Below are 15,612 nucleotides of genomic sequence, written 5' to 3' on the forward strand. Positions count from 1 at the left end.
TAGTGTCATGTTAAAATCACTAGCAATAATTAATTTATCACTAGCAGCTGAGTATAACTTACTTTTAATTGTGTCCCAAAACTGCGGAGAAAACACATTTGGCCCGTATATATTAACTATCATATATTGTGTACCACCAATTAATAAGTTAACAAATATATATCTACTATTCGGATCCCGTTCCACTTTTAAAACTTGATATTCTAATTTTTATGTATTAAAATTGCTACACCACATCTCCTTTTGGTTGCAGATGTGGCCAATACTTCCCCCACCCATCGAATCTTTAATTTGCTTAGTTCACTCTCCATAAGGTGTGTTTCCTGGATCATGGCAATGTCGGGGGAACACCTACCCAGCTGTGCTATTATTTGCTTATGTTTTATTGGGGAAGAAATTCCCCCGACATTCCATGACAGAATATTCAGCTGCGTACCCATTTAAAAGTATTCCATATACTTAAATGATGCCTAGCAGGATTGAGCGAGAAGAAGAAAAAAAAACAAAAAAAACTCCTAACATACCCCTACCAAACGAATATCCTATGTTGACTGACCTTTGGTCACTCAGGTAACAGAAAGATACAATTTTCTTAGCCCTATTATTCATAAGGATAACTCTTAGTTCCTTAAATGGAATGATTTAAATAGTGGCCAGTAATTCCTGCGCTTCTTGGACATTATTTAATATGTTAATTTTCCCCTTAACATCCACCCATAGTTTGGCTGGGTATAACATTCTAACTTTACAGCCTTTTTCGGTAAATTGAGAAAAATAGGAGGACATACTTTTCCTTTTTTTTCGGGTTTCGCTAGAGAAATCTTGGAACATCAGTATTTTATGAATATTTACAGTTGATGTGCCAAGTTCCCGATAATGTTTAAACATTTCTATCTTGTCTTGATAATGCAAGACTCTAAATATGAGTGTTCTGTTATACCCTACATCCTCAGGTTTAGATCTTATAATACCCACCCTATGAGCTCTTTCTATTTTTAACAGAAGCTTTTCCTCAGGTATACCTAGAGCTTGTGTTAGTGAAGTAAATTTGATTAAGTCTGAGTAATTCGTATTTGCTGGAAGGCCTACAATACTTAAGTTGTTACATCGAGACCTATCCTCAATGTCTTCGAGTCTAGTATTAATCAACTGAATATGCCTTCCCTGTTCCTGGATTAAATTATTCTGGGTATTAACCTGATCCTCCAATTCCGAAATTCTGCTCTCTGCTTCTGTCACTTTTATCGCAAATTGCCTAATCTCATTGGATAGTATGGATACTTCAGAGGTGATAGAACCCAGCTCTTTCTTTATTGCATCCAATTGAGGAGTAAAAAAAGCAGAGAGCTGAGACATAAGGTGGGAGGAATCGGTAATCTGAGATTGAATTTTAGAGGAAGACTCAATACTAAGATCAACACTCTTGGGTTTCCTATCCTTACCTTTAGCCGGCATTACGGGTGAATGTGTTTTCACCTGTGAAATAAATTTTTATAATTATACTTAAACTTGTGTGGTAGCTTCCGTTTGTCAGCTACCTAAATTTAATAAGTGATAAATCCACTAAGTAAAATAAATTAGAGGCTTAGTCAGCCGTGACCAAACAAAATTACATACAAATCAAAAAGCGAGGGAAAAAAAAAGTGTAATAGTGATTTAGTGCTTTATGGGCTCTTAATAGAATTGCAACCTAGGAATTAAAGACAAAAGAACACAGAGCGCAAAACCCTCCTGAACGTAAAAACAGTTTAATGAAATACACAGCATACAGTTTGTCCCTTGGGAGCAGGAACACAGTTTATTGCACCCTTCAACAGAGCAGCATCCTCATATTATCCCTTCCTTCCCTACGTTTGCATTTCTCAACGTCTACATATCTCTTTTTGGGAAGTATTAGTATTATTATTACTGTTCTTGTTTTGTTCAATTTCTGTAATATTATCTATTGTTTAAGATCTATTTATTTTGCTATACTTGCTGCTTAATATTGGCCTGCTAACCAGGTTATATGCCTGTGAACTCACTGTAGTGCAGTGATTGTTATATTATCTCTTGTGGGGTCAGAGAAGCGCAGTCTATATTCTTTTTTGCAACCTAGGAATTAACCCTTATAATTTAAACACCTTCCTCTCCTACTATTTACTTAATTACTAGCCCTTTAAAGGTAAGAATCAGCAAAAAGACGAGAACAATCCCACAGGGATGAGGGGGATATCCGGGGAAAGGAGCCAGGCTGCATCGCATGCAGTGCCTGATTGCAGCTCATCCCAGCCTTGTTCCATAGGCAGAGAATTGGGATTTCTCACACCGGTAAGCCTGTGCGCCTGCCAGGCTCAAAGGCCTAGACCAATATCTGCTACCCAGATATCCGATGAGCGACATACCACTCGCGCTGAGAAATTGTGAACTACCAAACTGACAGTATCCTTCAGCGCCCTACGCTAAGTGTAACCCAGACTCACTGAGAACTCCCCCCCCTCCCACCGGTGCTGCGCGAGGGGGGGCTTGTACAGCCTATCAGGACCCAAAAGGAGATGCTGGAACCAACCTACTAAGCACAGTGAACATCCAAGAATCACCACTGCCAATACACACCATCAGGTATACGGGCGGTGAGTGGAAGGCTCGATATTTCCTATAGGGCGGCAGTGGATTCACAGTGGAAGTAACCCAAAGCTCTGGAATCTCTAACAGCGGAACCCATCACCCTGTGTGGATCAGACCTTGGCAATCATTTCCATCAGGCCTCCCAGACTTATAGAGGCCATATAATTTCTGATTTGCATCTACAGAAAGTTATCTGCTTCGGTTATCAAATGGTTCAGCAGTTCCTTGTATTACAGAGGAGCATAAACAGCTGTAAGATCCCTTCTAGCAAACTGTGAGTAACCAGGGAAACTCTACCTATCTCTAAATTTGCTGTTGGATGCAGGCTGGCTTGAAACATTGGCACAGTAATATCAGCCCAACACAGCTATCTGACATCTGCCTAAAAATCAGCCGGTATACATTATGCAAATTGCCAGCCCGGATTACCCTTTAAAACTATCTGTACTTACCAGTCACGTTGCTGGGCAAAAGGGGAGATATTAGAAGGCGAAAGGGACTACCAGCGTTTGTCTCATATTCTGGCAATACATAATGTCTGTAACCACCGCTCCTCTCAAGGTTGAATAAAGAGAGAGTACTCATAGGTTTCAGACATTTTGGCACCTTGTATTTCTGTTAACACAGAAAGATTGTTATACTAACAAAGATCCAGCATTACTTCATGCCATGGAATCGTCTGGTCTAGGACTTAACTTCCTTAAATCAGTGTGTTAAATTTAAATCATTTACAGGAAATTGTAAAATTTAGTTAAACTAGACCTATATAGGGCTAGGAAGGTTATGTATTTAGAGATAATTTTATAGATTCTCACTGAGCTAGGATCTTTATTAAAATACTTGGGCCATGACAAATATGCACATAGCATTTCTAGTGATGTAACAGATTGTAAAAGTGTTTTGATATACCCATATATCTTCTATATTTAACTCTCCTATAAAACCTAGGATATATAATACTCATATGATATAAAAAAAGCTAACTATTGTATAGAATCTGTGATTGTTGATATAGCTACGGATTAGAAAAACTTATGGCTAGATCACAAATCTTGCGTTAGCCTTAAAAAGCAGTGTTGAGAGGTCCCAACGCTGCTTTTTAATGCCTGCTGGTATTACGAGTCTGGCAGGTACAGGTGTACCGCTCACTTTTCTTCCACGACTCGAGGCTACCGCAAATCCCCTTACGTCAATTGCGTATCCTATCTTTTTAATGGGATTTGCCTAACGCTGGTATTACGAGTCTTGGAGGAAGTGAGCGGTACAGCCTCTCCTGGCAAGACTCCTACCGCATTTGAAAGTCAGTAGTTAAGAGTTTTATGGGCTAACGCCGGAACATAAAGCTCTTAACTAAAGTGCTAAAAGTTTTAACCCCTAATCTGCCGACCGGACATCACCGCCACCTACATTATACCTATGAACCCCTAATCTGCTGCCCCTAACATCGCCGACACCTACATTATATTTATTAACCCCTAATCTGCCACCCCCAGTGTCACCGCCACCTACCTACAATTATTAACCCCTAATCTGCCAACCGGACATCGCCGCCACTTTAATAAATGTATTAACCCCTAAACAGCCGCACTCCCGCCTCGCAAACACTAGTTACATTTTATTAACCCCTAATCTCCCCCCCCGTCGCCAACACCTACCTACATTTATTAACCCCTAATCTTCCGACCCCAACGTCGCCGCTACTATAATAAATTTATTAACCCCTAAGTCTAACCCCCCTAACTTAAATATAATTTAAATTAAACGAAATAAATTTAACAATTAAATAAATTAATCCTATTTAAAACTAAATACTTACCGATAAAATAAACCCTAAGATAGCTACAATATAACTAATAGTTACATTGTAGCTAGCTCAGGGTTTATATTTATTTTACAGGTAAGTTTTTGTTATTAAATAGTTATTAACTATTTAATAACTACCTAGCTAAAATAAGTACAAATTTACCTGTAAAATAAATCCTAACCTAAGTTACAATTACACCTAACACTACACTATCATTAAACTAATTACCTAAACTACCTACAATTAATTACAATTAAATTAAATAAACTAAATTACGGAAAAAACCCCCCACTAAATTACAGAAAATAAAAAAAGAATTACAAGAATTTTAAACTAATTACACCTAATCTAATCCCCCTAATAAAATAAAAATCCCCCCAAAATAAAAAAAATTCCCTACCCTATACTAAATTACAAATAGCCCTTAAAAGGGCCTTTTGCGGGGCATTGCCCCAAAGTAATCAGCTCTTTTACCTGTAAAAAAAAAAAAGCAATACCCCCCAACATTACAACCTACCACCCACACACCCCTACTCTAAAACCCACCCAATCCCCCCTTAAAAAAACCTAACACTAACCCCCTGAAGATCACCCTACCTTGAGCCGTCTTCACCCAGCCGGGCACAAGTGGTCCTCCATACGGCAGAAGTCTTCATCTGATCGGGGCAGAAGAGGTCCTCCAGAGGGCAAAAGGCTTCATCCAGGCGGCATCTTCTATCTTCATCCTTCCAGAGCGGAGCGGGTCCATCTTTAATCCAGCCGACGCGGAGCATCCTCTTCAAACGAAGTCCTAACGAAGAATGAAGGTTCCTTTAAATGACGTCATCCAAGATGGCATCCCTTGAATTCCGATTGGCTGATAGAATCCTATCAGCCAATCGGAATTAAGGTAGGAAAAATTCTATTGGCTGATGCTATCAGCTAATTGAATTGAAGTTCAATCCGATTGGCTGTTCCAATCAGCCAATAGAATGTGAGGTCAATCCTATTAGTGTTAGGTTTTTTTTTAAGGGGGGATTGGGTGTGTTTTAGAGTAGGGGTGTGTTGGTGATGGGTTGTAATGTTGGGGGGGTATGGTATTTTTTTTTACAGGTAAAAGAGCTGAATACTTTAGGGCAATGCCCACAAAAGGCCCTTTTAAGGGCTGTTTGTAATTTACTATAGGGTAGGGGAATTTTTTTATTTTGGGTGCTTTTTTATTTTATTAGGGGGATTAGATTAGGTGTAATTAGTTTAAAATTCTTGTAATTCTTTTTTTATTTTCTGTAATTTATTGTTTTTTTTTCGTAATTTAGTTTAATTTAATTGTAGGTAGTTTAGGTAATTAGTTTAATGGTAGTGTTAGGTGTAATTGTAACTTAGGTTAGGATTTATTTTACAGGTAATTAGTTATATTGTAGCTAGCTTAGGGTTTATTTTATCGGTAAGTATTTAGTTTTAAATAGGATTAATTTATTTAATTATGTTAAATTAATTTCGTTTAATTTAAATTATATTTAAGTTAGGGGGGGTTAGGGTTAGACTTAGGTTTAGGGGTTAATAACTTTATTATAGTGTTGGCGGCGGCAGATTAGGGGTTAATAAATTTAATATAGTTGCGGCGACGTTGGGGAGGGCAGATTAGGGGTTAATAACTATAATGTAGGTGTCGGCGATGTTGGGGGCAGCAGATTAGGGGTTTATAAGTATAATGTAGGTGGCGGCGGTGTCCGGAGCGGCAGATTAGGGGTTAATAATTATAATGTAGGTGTCTGCGATAGCGGGGGCATCATATTAGGGGTTAATAAATGTAAGATTAGGGGTGTTTAGACTCAGGGTTCATGTAAGGGTGTTAGGTGCAGACGTAAATTTTCTTTCCCCATTATAAACAATGGGGCTGCGTTAGGAGCTGAACGCTGCTTTTTTGCAGGTGTTAGGTTTTTTTTCACCCAGCTCAGCCCCATTGTTTCCTATGAGGAAATCGTGCACGAGCACGTTTAGCCAGCTTACCACTGACTTTTTTTTTTTTTTTTTTTTAGCCAAAGGAAAGACAAAGCAATAATGAGCTTTACATAAAGTTATACCACGCAGGGCAGAAAAAAGAAAAACCAAAAAATATTCTAATACAATATAAAGCTTAAATCCAGCAGAAATATGATATATTATTCTTCGTCTAACAAAAAATCTCGTGGAAAAAGAAATTTAAAAAAAAAAGGAAAACCTTATCCACATTAAACATTAAGGGGGGTAGTTATCAAGCCGTCTACTTTTCTGGCTTCGCCGGCCCAATACGTCCGCCTAAGCTCGCCTACCTTCGCCGCCGCGGACCTGAAAAAATACGCCTTAGTTATCAAATAAAGCTGTCAAAAAGCCGCGGGGCGATGAGCAGCGGACTGTGACAGTTATCACTCATCCGATCTCGCTGCCCTTCGGCTTTTTCCCAGCTTTATTGCTAGCCTGTCACTAAGCACTCACACTAAACTGCACTGTTCTACCCCCTATACCGGCGCCCCCGGAGCCCCCCGCAACTAAATAAAGTTACTAACCCCTAAACCGCCGCTCCCGGACACAGCCGCCACCTACATTATACCTAGTAACCCCTATCCTGCCCCCCCTATACCGCCGCCCTCTATAATAAAGTTATTAACCCCTATCCTGCTGATCCCGCACCTCTCCGCAACTAAATAAATAGTTTAACCCCTAAACCGCCGCTCCATGAACCCGCCGCAACCTATAATAAATTTATTAACCCCTATCCTGCCCCCCACTACGCCGCCGCCACTGTAATAAAATGATTAACCCCTAAACCTAAGTCTAACCCTAACCATAACGCCCCCCTAACTTAAATATTAATTAAATACATCTAAATAAATTAACTCTTATTAACTAAATGAATCCTATTTAAAACTAAATACTTACTTATAAAATAAACCCTAATATAGCTACAATATAAATAATAATTATATTCTAGCTATCTTAGGATTTATATTTATTTTACAGGTACCTTTCAATTTATTTTAACCATGTACAATAACTATTAAATAGTTATTAACTATTTAATAGCTTACCTAGCTAAAATAAAGAGAAATGTACCTGTAAAATAAAAACTAACCTAAGTTACAATTACACCTAACACTACACTATACTTTAATAAATTATTCCTATTTAAAACTAAATACTTACCTGTAAAATAAACCCTAAGATAGCTACAATGTAATTAATAATTACATTGTAGCTATTTTAGGATTTATATTTATTTTACAGGTAACTTTGTATTTATTTTAGCTAGTTAGAATAGTTATTAAATAGTTATTAACTATTTAATAACTACCTAGCTAAAAGAAATACAAAATTACCTGTAAAATAAATCCTAACTTAAGTTACAATTAAACCTAATACTACACTATCATTAAATTAACTAAATAAACTACCTACAAAGAACTACAATGAAATACAATTACATAAACTAACTAAAGTACAAAAAATAAAAAAAGCTAAGTTACAAAAAATAAAAAATTAAGTTACAAACATGTTAAAAATATTACAACAATTTTAAGCTACTTACACCTAATCTAAGCCCCCTAATAAAATAACAAACCCCCCCAAAATAAAAAAAATCCCTACCCTATTCTAAATTACATAAATTTCAAAGCTCTTTTACCTTACCAGCCCTTAAAAGGGCCATTTGTGGGGGCATGCCCCAAAAAGTTCAGCTCTTTTGCCTGTAAAAGAAAAATACAACCCCCCCCCAACATTAAAACCCACCACCCACATACCCCTAATCTAACCCAAACCCCCCTTACAAAAACCTAACACTAATCCCCTGAAGATCATCCTACCTTGAGTCGTCTTCACTCAACCGAGCCACCGATGGAACTGAAGAGGACATCCGGAGCGGAAGAAGTTAATCCTCCAAGCGGCGCTGAAGAAATCTTCCATCCGATGAAGTCATCATCCAGGCGGCGCTGAAGAAGTCTTCGATCCGGCCGATGTCATCTTCAAAGAGGCGCTGAAGAGGTCTTCTATCCGGGTGAAGTCATCTTCCAAGCCGGGTCTTGAATCTTCCTTCCGCCGACGCGGAACCACCTTCTTCACCGACGGACTACGACGAATGACGGCTCCTTTAAGGGACGTCATCCAAGATGGCGTCCCCTCAATTCCGATTGGCTGATAGGATTCTATCAGCCAATTGGAATTAAGGTAGGAAAATCTGATTGGCTGATGGAATCAGCCAATCAGATTGAGCTCGCATTCTATTGGCTGTTCCGATCAGCCAATAGAATGCGAGCTCAATCTGATTGGCTGATTGGATCAGCCAATCGGATTGAACTTGAATCTGATTGGCTGATTCCATCAGCCAATCAGATTTTCCTACCTTAATTCCGATTGGCTGATAGAATCCTATCAGCCAATCGGAATTGAGGGGACGCCATCTTGGATGACGTCCCTTAAAGGAGCCGTCATTCGTCGTAGTCCGTCGGTGAAGAAGGTGGTTCCGCGTCGGCGGAAGGAAGATTCAAGACCCGGCTTGGAAGATGACTTCGCCCGGATAGAAGACCTCTTCAGCGCCTCTTTGAAGATGACATCGGCCGGATCGAAGACTTCTTCAGCGCCGCCTGGATGATGACTTCATCGGATGGAAGATTTCTTCAGCGCCGCTTGGAGGATTAACTTCTTCCGCTCCGGATGTCCTCTTCAGTTCCATCGGTGGCTCGGCTGAGTGAAGACGACTCAAGGTAGGATGATCTTCAGGGGATTAGTGTTAGGTTTTTGTAAGGGGGGTTTGGGTTAGATTAGGGGTATGTGGGTGGTGGGTTTTAATGTTGGGGGGGGGTTGTATTTTTCTTTTACAGGCAAAAGAGCTGAACTTTTTGGGGCATGCCCCCACAAATGGCCCTTTTAAGGGCTGGTAAGGTAAAAGAGCTTTGAAATTTATGTAATTTAGAATAGGGTAGGGATTTTTTTTATTTTGGGGGGGTTTGTTATTTTATTAGGGGGCTTAGATTAGGTGTAAGTAGCTTAAAATTGTTGTAATATTTTTAACATGTTTGTAACTTAATTTTTTATTTTTTGTAACTTAGCTTTTTTTATTTTTTGTACTTTAGTTAGTTTATGTAATTGTATTTCATTGTAGTTCTTTGTAGGTAGTTTATTTAGTTAATTTAATGATAGTGTAGTATTAGGTTTAATTGTAACTTAAGTTAGGATTTATTTTACAGGTAATTTTGTATTTCTTTTAGCTAGGTAGTTATTAAATAGTTAATAACTATTTAATAACTATTCTAACTAGCTAAAATAAATACAAAGTTACCTGTAAAATAAATATAAATCCTAAGATAGCTATAATATAATTATGAATTACATTGTAGCTATCTTAGGGTTTATTTTACAGGTAAGTATTTAGTTTTAAATAGGAATAATTTATTAAAGTATAGTGTAGTGTTAGGTGTAATTGTAACTTAGGTTAGGATTTATTTCACAGGTACATTTCTCTTTATTTTAGCTAGGTAAGCTATTAAATAGTTAATAACTATTTAATAGTTATTGTACATGGTTAAAATAAATTGAAAGGTACCTGTAAAATAAAAATAAATCCTAAGATAGCTAGAATATAATTATTATTTATATTGTAGCTATATTAGGGTTTATTTTAAAGGTAAGTATTTAGTTTTAAATAGGATTCATTTAGTTAATAAGAGTTAATTTATTTAGATTTATTTAATTAATATTTAAGTTAGGGGGCGTTAGGGTTAGGTTTAGGGGTTAATAATTTTATTACAGTGGCGGCGGCGTAGTGGGGGGCAGGATAGGGGTTAATAAATTTATTATAGGTGGCGACGGTGTAGGGGGGGCAGGATAGGGGTTAATACATTTAATATAGTTGCGGTGGGCTCCGGGAGCGGCGGTTTAGGGGTTAATACATTTATTATAGTTGCGGTGGGCTCCGGGAGCGGCGGTTTAGGGGTTAATAGGTATAGAGTAGCTTGCGGTGGGCTCCGGGAGCGGCGGTTTAGGGGTTAATACATTTATTATAGTTGCGGTGGGCTCCGGGAGCGGCGGTTTAGGGGTTAATAGGTATAGAGTAGCTTGCGGTGGGCTCCGGGAGCGGCGGTTTAGGGGGTAATAACTTTATTTAGTTGCGGCGGTGTAGGGGGGGTCAGATTAGTGGTGTTTAGACTCGGGGTACATGTTAGGGTGTTAGGTGTAGACAACTCCCATAGAAATCAATGGGATGTCTGTCAGCAGCGAACTTGTACTTTCGCTATGGTCAGACTCCCATTGATTCCTATGGGATCCGCCGCCTCCAGGCTGGCGGATTGAAAACCAGGTACGCTGGGCCGTAAAAGTGCCGAGCGTACCTGCTAGTTTTTTGATAGCTAGCAAAAGTAGTGAGAATGTGCCGCACTTGTGTGCGGAACATCTGGAGTGACGTAAGAATCGATCTGTGTCGGACTGAGTCCGGCGGATCGAAGCTTACGTCACAAAATTCTACTTTTGCCGGTCTCGAGCCTTTGATAACTAAGGCGTATCAGCTTCGCCACAAATACGCTGCGGAATTCCAGCGTATTTGAGGTTGACGGCTTGATAACTACCCCCCTAAGTATTCATTGTTGGCATTTTAACTAGACACAGACTATCACCACCAAACCAGAAAAAAAACAAAAAGAAAGAAAAAAAAAACAAATAAAGAACCCCTCTGCTCTCCAGTCCTATCCTCTCAGATCAGTTGCCATTCACCCCTTAAATTAGTTTCCAATATAAAAAGTGAGTTTTTGAAGGGTAAAATAACTGATTTCTGAGTCCCACCATCTAAGGTCTTAATAAATGTCCCCCATTTCATGAACAAAACTTTAATACCATTTTCTGAGTCCGCCTGCGTTGAGGCAAGTTCTAGGAACAGTTGATATATCATCCCATTCTTAAATTTCGAAAAAATTTCGGTTCTTTATTAGACTTCCAATTCCTTAAAATAAGTTTTCTACCTATCATTACCGCGGTGTTAGTTAATAAACAATTAGGGCCTACTTCATCCTGTGTTAGTAGGAAAAATACTTCATATTCATTTAAATGGATATATTGTTTCAAGGTTTTTGTGGCCCAAAATGAGATTTCTTTCATGTAATTAGCAAGAGTCCATGAGCTAGTGACGTATGGGATATACATTCCTACCAGGAGGGGCAAAGTTTCCAAACCTTAAAATGCCTATAAATACACCCCTCACCACACCCACAATTCAGTTTTACAAACTTTGCCTCCCGTGGAGGTGGTGAAGTAAGTTTATGCTTAAGATTCTTCGTTGATATGCGCTTCGCAACAGGTTGAAGCCCGGTTTTCCTCTCAGAGTGCAGCGAATGTCAGAGAGATGTGAAGGGAGTATTGCCTATTTGAATACAATGGTCTACCTCTAGGGGATCTATTTCATAGGTTCTCTGTTATCGGTCGTAGAGATTTCTTCTCCTACCTCCCTTTTCAGATCGACAATATACTCTTATATACCATTACCTCTACTGATTCTCGTTTCAGTACTGGTTTGGCTATCTACTACATGTAGAGGAGTGTCCTGGGGTAAGTAAATCTTATTTTTTGTGACACTCTGCGCTATTGTTGGGCACTTTATATGTAAAGTTCTAAATATTTGTCTATAAACTTATATTTGCCTTGATTCAGGATAATCAGTATTCCTTTTTAATATAGACTGTCAGTTTCATTATTGGGATAATGCATTTAATTATTTTTTCTTACCTTGAAAAATTTCATTTGGCCATTTTTTCCTGCATGCTGTTAGGCTCGCGGGGGCAGAAAATGTTTCTTTTTATTACGTCATTTTTGGCGCAAACTTTTTTTGGCGCTAACATTTTTTTGTCATTTCCGGCAACGTAATTTACGCCGGAAGTTGTATTCTGTTACGCATGCGTATTCAGACATTTTTTTGCGCAAAAAAAATGTGGGCGTCTTTTTTTTTTTTTTTTTATTCATTTTCTTTTCATTGCTTCTGGTTTCTAGAAGCTTATTATTTTGCATTCTTTCCCATTCCTGAAACTGTCATTTAAGGAATTTGATAATTTTGCTTTATATGTTGTTTTTTCTATTACATATTGCAAGATGTCTCATCCTGACCCTGGATCAAAATCCACTAATGGACAGACGCTGCCTGATGCTGGTTCTACCAAAGTTAAGTGTATAGGTTGTAAACTTGTGGTAACTGTTCCTCCAGCTGTAGTTTGTGAAAGCTGTCATGATAAACTTTCCAATGCCGATTGTGTTTCCATTAGTAATAATCCTTTACCTGTTGTTGTTCCTTCAACATCTATTGTTCAGGATGTTCCTGTTAATGTAAAATAATTTGTTTCTAATTCTATTAGGAAGGCTCTGTCTGTTATTCCTCCTTCCAGTAAACGTAAAAGGTCTTTCAAAACTTCTCACATTTCAGATGAATTTTTAGGTGACCGCCATCTTTCTGACTTATCTGTTTCTGATGAGGTTTTTTCCGGTTCAGAAGATTCTACTACAGATATTGATACTGATAAATCTTCATATTTATTTAAGATGGAGTTTATTCGTTCATTGCTTAAGAAGTTTTGATTGCTTTAGATATGGAGGAGTCCAGTCCTCTTGATACTAAAACTGCTAAGCGTTTAAATTCGGTTTATAAACCTCATGTGTTAATTCCGGAAGTTTTTCCAGTTCCTGATGCTATCTCAGATGTGATTGCTAGGGAATGGGATAGTCTGGGTACTTCATTTACTCCTTCTCCAAGGTTTAAGAAATTGTACCCAGTGCCATCTGATAGATTGGAATTTTGGGATAAAATCCCTAAAGTCGATGGGGCTATCTCTACTCTAGCCAAACGTACTGCTATTCCTACGGCAGATAGCACTTCGTTTAAAGATCCTTTAGATAGGAAAATTGAATCTTTTTTGAGAAAAGCTTATTTATGTTCAGGTAATCTACTTAGACCTGCTATCTCTTTGGCTGATGTTGCTGCAGCTTCAACTTTTTGGTTGGAGGCTTTAGCGCAACAAGTGACAGATCATAATACATATAGCATTGTTAAACTTCTTCAACACGCTAAATAACTTTGTCTGTGATGCCATTTTTTATGTCATTAGAGTTGATGTCCGGTATATGTCTTTAGCTATTTTAGCTAGACAAGCTTTATGGCTTAAATCCTGGAATGTAGATATGACTTCTAAGTCAACTTTGCTTTCTCTCTCTTTCCAAGGTAATAAGTTGTTTGGTTCTCAGTTGGATTCTATAATTTCAACTGTTACTGGAGGGAAGGGTGCCTTTTTGCCTCAGGGAAAAAAATCTAAAGGTAATTACAGGGCTGCTAATAGTTTTCGTTCCTTTCATCAGAAGGAGCAGAAGCCCGATCCTTCCCCTAAAGGAACAGTTTCCGGTTGGAAACCTAATCCAGTCTGGAATAAATCTAAGCCTTCCAGAAAGTCAAAACCAGCCCCTAAATCCGCATGAAGGTGCGGCCCTCATTCCAGCGCAGCTGGTAGGGGGCAGGTTACGATTTTTCAAAGATGTTTGGATCAATTCGGTTCACAATCTTTGGATTCAGAACCTTGTTTCGCAAGGTTACAGAATAGGCTTCAAAGTAAGACCGCCTGTGAGAAGATTCTTTTTCTCACGCATTCCAGTCAATCCAGTAAAGGCTCAGGCGTTTCTGAAATGTGTTTCAGACCTAGAGTTAGCTGGGGTAATTATACCAGTTCCAGTTCTGGAACAGGGTCTGGGGTTTTATTCAAATCTATTCATTGTACCAAAGAAATAATTCTTTCAGACCAGTTCTGGATCTAAAAATATTGAATCGTTATGTAAGGATACCAACATTCAAAATGGTGACTATAAGAACTATTCTGCCTTTTGTTCAGCAAGGGCATTATATGTCTACAATAGATTTACAGGATGCATACCTGCATATTCCAATTCATCCAGATCACTATCAGTTTCTGAGATTCTCTTTTCTAGACAAGCATTACCAGTTTATTGCTCTTCCATTTGGTCTAGCAACAGCGCCAAGGATCTTTTTGAAGGTTCTCGATGCCCTTCTCTCTGTAATCAGAGAACAGGGTATTGCGGTATTTCCTTATTTGGACGATATCTTGGTATTTGCTCAGTCTTCACATTCTGCAGAATCTCATACAAATCAACTTGTGTTGTTTCTTCAAAGACATGGTTGGAGGATCAATTTGCCAAAGAGTTCCTTGATTCCTCAGACAAGGGTAACCTTTTTAGGTTTCCAAATAGATTCAGTGTCTCTGACAGAAAAGAGACGTCTGAAATTGGTTTCAGCCTGTCGAAACCTTCAGTCTCAATCGTTCCCTTCGGTAGCATTATGCATGGAGATTTTAGGTCTCATGACTGCTGCATCGGACGCGATCCCTTTTGCTCGTTTTCACACGAGACCACTCCAGCTTTGTATGCTGAACCAGTGGTGCAGGGATTATTCAAGGATATCACAAATAATATCCTTAAATCCCAATGTTCGATCATCTCTAACTTGGTGGATGGATCACCATCGTTTAATTCAAGGGGCCTCTTTCGTTCGTCCACCCTGGACTGTGATCTCAACAGATGCGAGTCTATCAGGTTGGGGAGCTGTTTGGGGATCTCTGACAGCGCAAGGGGTTTGGAAATCTCAGGAGGCGAGATTACCAATCAACATTTTGGAACTCCGTGCGATTTTCAGAGCTCTTCAGTTCTGGCCTCTTCTGAAGAGAGAATCGTTTATTTGTTTTCAAACAGACAATGTCATGACCGTGGCATATGTCAATCATCAAGGGGGGACTCACAGTCCTCAAGCTATGAAAGAAGTGTCTCGGATACTTGTATGGGCGGAATCCAGCTCCTGTCTAATTTCTGCGGTTCACATCCCAGGTGTAGACAATTGGAAGCGGATTATCTCAGTCGCCAGACGTTACATCCGGGCGAATGGTCCCTTCATCCAGAGGTTTTTCTTCAGATTGTTCAAATCTGGGGACTTCCAGAAATAGATCTGTTGGCCTCTCATCTGAACAAGAAACTTCCCAGGTATCTGTCCAGATCCCGGGATCCTCAGGCGGAAGCAGTGGATGCGTTGTCAATTCCTTGGAATTATCATCCTGCTTATATCTTTCCGCCTCTAGTTCTTCTTCCGAAAGTAATCTCCAAAATTCTAATGGAGCGCTCATTTGTACTGCTGGTGGCTCCAGCATGGCCTCACAGGTTTTGGT

The 15,612-nt window shown here is 39.0% G+C and overlaps 1 pseudogene; it reads left to right on the plus strand.

Annotated features, from left to right (window-relative positions):
• The window catches only part of LOC128661261 (zinc finger protein 208-like), a 1,066,060-nt pseudogene that overhangs the window by 312,312 nt on the left and 738,136 nt on the right, over nucleotides 1–15,612 (plus strand).

The sequence above is a fragment of the Bombina bombina genome, chromosome 5, assembly GCF_027579735.1.
Source record: "Bombina bombina isolate aBomBom1 chromosome 5, aBomBom1.pri, whole genome shotgun sequence".
NCBI lineage: Eukaryota > Metazoa > Chordata > Amphibia > Anura > Bombinatoridae > Bombina > Bombina bombina.